General features: G+C 42.7%; 1 pseudogene; it reads right to left on the bottom strand.

Annotated features, from left to right (window-relative positions):
* The window catches only part of LOC121562674, a 47732-nt pseudogene that overhangs the window by 9772 nt on the left and 31960 nt on the right, over positions 1–6000 (bottom strand).

Raw genomic sequence — 6000 nt, 5'->3', positions numbered from 1 at the left:
GGATGAGAGAGAGGGGGGATGGAGAGAGAGAGGGGGGATGAGAGAGAGGGAGGGGGGAGAGAGAGAGAGAGGGGGGATGGAGAGAGAGAGGGGGAGTGAGAGAGAGAGGGGGGGGATGGAGAGAGAGGGGGGGGATGGAGAGAGAGAGAGAGGGGGGATGAGAGAGAGGGAGGGGAGAGAGAGAGCGAGGGTGGGAGAGAGAGAGGAGGGTGGGAGAGAGAGAGGGAGGGGGAGAGAGAGAGAGAGGGTGGGAGAGAGAGAGGGAGGGGAGACAGAGAGGGAGGGGGAGAGAGAGGGGGAGAGAGAGGGGGAGAGAGAGGGGGGAGAGAGGGGGAGAGAGAGAGAGAGGGGAGAGAGAGGGGGGAGAGAGAGAGGGGGCAGAGAGAGGGGGGAGAGAGGGGAGAGAGAGGGGGAGAGAGGGGGGAGAGAGGGGGAGAGAGAGGGGGGAGAGAGAGAGAGGGAGAGAGAGGGGAGGGGGAGAGAGAGGGGGGAGAGAGTGAGGGGGATGGAGAGAGGGAGAGATGTTATAGAAAACTTGATTTCAATGAGAATCTGTTTCTTAAAATGCACAGACAGGAATAGAGACAGACAGACAGACAGAGGAATACAGACAGACAGAGGAATAGAGACAGACAGACAGACAGAGGAATAGAGACAGACAGACAGACAGAGGAATAGAGACAGACAGAGGAATAGAGACAGACAGACAGAGGAATAGAGACAGAAGTGTATAAATACAGTAGAGTGAGTGTACAAAACATTAAGAACACCTTCCTAATATTGCCTCAGAACATCCTCGATTCGTCGGTCATGGACTACACAACGTGTCAAAAGCGTTCCACAGGGATGCTGGCCCATGTTGACTCCAATGCGTTTCACACAGTTGTGTCAAGTTGACCATTCTTAATACACGCGGGGAAAACTGTTGAGCGTGAAAAACCCAGCAGCGTTGCAGTTCTTGACACAAACCGGTGCGCCTGGCACCTACTACCGTACCCCGTTCAAAAGGCACGTCAATATTTTGTCTTGCTCGTTCATCCTCTGAATGGCACACATTCTCAATTGTCTCAAGGCTTAAAAATCCTTCTTTAACCTGTCTCCTTCCGACAGGTGACATCAATAAGGGATCATAGCTTTCAAACGATTAGTCTATGTCTACTACCATACCCCGTTCTATGTCATGGAAGGAGTAGGTGTTCTTAATGCGATGCATGTCTCCATGGTCTGAACGGTAGATTGAGAGATAGATGTACAGTACCAGTCAAAAGTTTGGACACACCTTCTCATTCAAGGGTTTTTCTTTATTTTTTTACTAGTTTCTACATTGTAGAATAATAGTGAAGACATCAAAGCTATGAAATAACACATATGGAATCATGTAGTACCCCAAAAAGTGTTAAACAAATCAAAATATATTTTATATTATTTGAGATTCTTCAAAGTAGCCACCCTTTTGCCTTGATGACAGCTTTGCACACTCTTGGCTTTCTCTCAACCTGCTTCATGAGGTAGTCACCTGGAATGCATTTCAATTAACAGCTGTGCCTTGTTAAAAGTTGAATTTCTTTCCTCCTTAATGCGTTTGAGCCAATCAGTTGTGTTGTGACAAGGTAGGGGGGGTATACAGAAGATAGCCCTATTTGGTAAAAGACCAAGTCCATATTATGGCAAGAACAGCTCAAATAAGCAAAGTGAAACGACAGTCCATCATTACTTTAAGACATGAAGGTCAGTCAATCTGTAAAAGTTTCTTCAAGTGCAGTCGCAAAAACCATGAAGCGCTACGATGAAACTGGCTCTCATGAGGACCGCCACAGGAAAGGAAGACCCAGAGTTACCTCTGCTGCAGAGGATAAGTTCATTAGAGTTACCAGTCTCAGATTGCAGCCCAAATAAATGCTTCACAGAGTTCAAGTAACAGACACATCAACATCAACTGTTCAGAGGAGACTGTGTGAATCAGGCCTTCATGGTCGAATTGCTGCAAAGAAACCACTACTAAAGGACACCAATAGGAAGAGACCTGCTTGGGCCAAGAAACACGAGCAATGGACATTAGACCGGTGGAAGTGTCTGTCCTTTGGTCTGATGAGTCCAAATTTGAGATTTTGGTTCCAACCGCCGTGTCTTTGTGAGACGCAGAGTAGGTGAACGGATGATCTCCGCATGTGTGGTTCCCACCGTGAAGCATGGAGGAGGAGGTGTTATGGTGTGGGGGTGCTTTGCTGGTGACTGTCTCATTTAGAATTTAAGGCACACTTAACCAGCAAGGCTACCACAGCATTCTGCAGCGATACGCCATCCCATCTGGTTTGGGCTTAGTGGGACTATCATTTGTTTTTCAACAGGACAATGACCCAACACACCTCCAGGCTGTGTAAGGCCTATTTGACCAAGAAGGAGTGCTGCATCAGATGACCTGGCCTCCACAATCCCCCGACCTCAACCCAATTGAGATGGTTTGGGATGAGTCGGACCGCAGAGTGAAGGAAAAGCAGCCAACAAGTGCTCAACATATGTGGGAACTCCAAGACTGTTGGAAAAAGTATTCCAGGTGAAGCTGGTTGAGAGAATGCCAAGAGTGTGCAAAGCTGTCATCAAGGCAAAGGGTGGCTATTTGAAGAATCTCAAATATAAAATATATTTTGATTTGTTTAACACTTTTTTGGGTTACTACATGATTCCATATGTGTTATTTCATAGTTTTGATGTCTTCACTATTATTCTACAATGTAGAAAATAGAAAAAATAAAGAAAAGCCTTGAATGAGTAGGTGTGTCCAAACGTTTGACTGGTACTGTATACAACCAGCAATGTGATCATGCTGTTTGTATGTGGCCGCTATGAAAGTGAACTGTTTGCGTGTGATCAGGGGTGTATTCATTCCGATGATTCTGTTGAAAAACGTTTCTTAAACGGAAGTAAACGGAACATATACACACACACAGTACTAATGTTAGTGATTCATGTCTCTATGGTCTGAACGGTAGACTGTTAAACAGCCATCACTAGCACAGAGAGGCTGCTGCCTACATACAGACTTGAAAATCACTGGCCACTTTAATAAATGGAACAACTAGTCACTTTAATAATGCCACTTTAATAATGTTTACATATCTTGCATTACCCATCTCATATGTATATACTGTATTCTATACTATCTTAATAATGTGTACATATCTTGCATTACCCATCTCATATGTATATACTGTATTCTATACTATCTATTGCATCTTAGCCTATGCCACTCTGATAATGACATTGCTCATCCATATAGTTATATATTCTTATTCCATTCCTTTACTTAGATTACTGTGTTTTAGATATTTGTTGTGTATCTGTTAGATATTACTTGCTAGATATTGCTGCACTGTCGGAGCTAGAAGCACAAGCATTTCACTACAAATCGCAATAACATCTGCTAACCATGTGAACTTGACCAATACATTTCATTTGAGATAGAGGTATATATACTTATTATATATATATATATCATATATATATATATATTTTCCACCATCATTTGCAAATAAATTTATAAAAAAAATCCTACAATGTGATTTTCTGGAGAAAAAAAATTCTAAATTTGTCTGTCATAGTTGACGTGTACCTATGATGAAAATTACAGGCCTCCCTCATCTTTTTAAGTGGGAGAACTTGCACAATTGGTGGCTGACTAAATACTTTTTTCCCCCCCACTGTATATACAGTACTAAACGTTAGTGAGTCATGTCTCTATGGTCTAAATGGTAGATGCGGTCGTGTATTCTGTTGTGTCAGTTAAATAAAGTAAAGTAAATAGCCAGTTTTTTGTCTTTTTTTGTATATATTTCTCTCTCTCACTTTCCATCCTTTAACTAAACACACTTTCCTGATGTGGAACAGACTATTATTTATTTATTTTTATCAAGAACCTACGGCTAAAAATAGCCAGCTAGCCAGCTAACCAGCTAACCTACGGCTAAATAGCCAGCTAACCAGCTAACCTACGGCTAAATAGCCAGCTAACCAGCTAACCTACGGCTAAATAGCCAGCTAACCAGCTAACCTACGGCTAAATAGCCAGCTAACCAGCTAACCTACGGCTAAATAGCCAGCTAACCAGCTAACCTATGGCTAAATAGCCAGCTAACCAGCTAACCTACGGCTAAATAGCCAGCTAACCAGCTAACCTACGGCTAAATAGCCAGCTAACCAGCTAACTAGCTATTAGCCACCGTTAGCGGTCTTCACCACTGTCCTGCACTACCTACCAGCCAGCTCTAAGCCTGGACAATTATCGAGAGAGAGGTACAGTTGAAGTCGAAAGTTTACATCCACTTTAGGTTGGAGTCATTAAAACTCGTTTTTCAACCACTCCACAAATGTATTGTTAAACTATAGTTTTGGCAAGTCGGTTAGGACATCTACTTTGTGCATGACACAAGGAATTTTTCCAACAATTGATCACAGACAGATTATTTCACTTATAATTCACTGTATCACAATTCCAGTGGGTCAGAAGTTTACATACACTAAGTTGACTGTGCCTTTTAAACAGCTTGGAAAATTCCAGAAAATGATGTCATGGCTTTAGGAGCTTCTGATAGGCTAATTGACATCATTTGAGTCAACTGGAGGAGTGCCTGTGGATGTATTTCAAGGCCTACCTTCAAACTCAGTGCCTCTTTGCTTGACATCATGGGAAAATCAAAAGAAATCAGCCAAGACTGCAGAAAAAAAATTGTAGACCTCCACAAGTCTGGTTCATCCATGGAAGCAATTTCCAAACGCCTGAAGGTACCACGTTCATCTGTACAAACAATAGTACACAAGTATAAACACCATGGGACCACGCAGCCGTCATACCGCTCAGGAAGGAGACACGTTCTGTCTCGTAGAGATGAACATACTTTGGTGCGAAAAGAGCAAATCAATCCCAGAACAACAGCAAATGACCTTGTGAAGATGCTGGAGGAAACAGGTACAAAAGTAACTATATCCACAGTAAAACTAGTCCTATATCGGCATAACCTGAAAGGCCGCTCAGCAAGGAAGAAGCCACTGCTCCAAATCCACCATAAAAAAGCCAGACTACGGTTTGCAACAGCACATGGGGACAAAGATTGTACTTTTTGGAGAAATGTCCTCTGGTCTGATGAAACAAAAATAGAACTGTTTGGCCATAATGACCATCGTTATGTTTGGAGGAAAAAGGGGTAGGCTTGCAAGCCAAAGAACACCATCCCAACCGTGAAGCACGGGGGTGGCAGCATCATGCTGTGGGGGTACTTTGCTGCAGGATGGATTGGTGCACTTCACAAAATAGATGGCATCATGAGGAAGGAAAATTATGTGGATATATTGAAGCAACATCTCAAGACATCAGTCAGGAAGTTAAAGCTTGGTTGCAAATGGGTCTTCCAAATGGACAATGACCCCAAGCATACTTCCAAAGTTGTGGCAAAATGGCTTAAGGACAACAAAGTCAAGGTATTGGAGTGGCCATCACAAAGCCCTGACCTCAATCCTATAGAAAATGTGTGGGCAGAACTGAAAAAGCGTGTGTGTGCAAGGAGGCCTACAAACCTGACTCAGTTACACCAGTTCTGTCAGGAGGAATGGGCCAAAATTCACCCAACTTATTGTGGGAAGCTTGTGGAAGGCTACCCAAACCTTTGACCCAAGTTAAACAATGTAAAGGCAATGCTACCAAAAACTAATTGAGTGTATGTAAACTTCTGACCCACTGGGAATGTGATGAAAGAAATAAAAGCTGAAATAAATCATTCTCTACTATTATTCTGACATTTCACATTCTTAAAATAAAGTGGTGATCCTAACTGACCTAAGACAGGGAATTTTTACTAGGATTAAATGTCAGAAATTGTGAAAAACAGAGTTTAAATGTATTTGACTAAGGTGTATGTAAACTTCCGACTTCAACTGTATATATATACAGTACTAACGTTAGCGATGCATGTCTCTATGGTCTGAATGGTAGAGAGAGAGAGAGATAGA

This window comes from Coregonus clupeaformis, unplaced genomic scaffold, assembly GCF_020615455.1.
Source record: "Coregonus clupeaformis isolate EN_2021a unplaced genomic scaffold, ASM2061545v1 scaf2617, whole genome shotgun sequence".
NCBI classification, from domain to species: Eukaryota; Metazoa; Chordata; class Actinopteri; order Salmoniformes; family Salmonidae; genus Coregonus; species Coregonus clupeaformis.
This window is presented reverse-complemented; position numbering and strand designations above follow the sequence as displayed.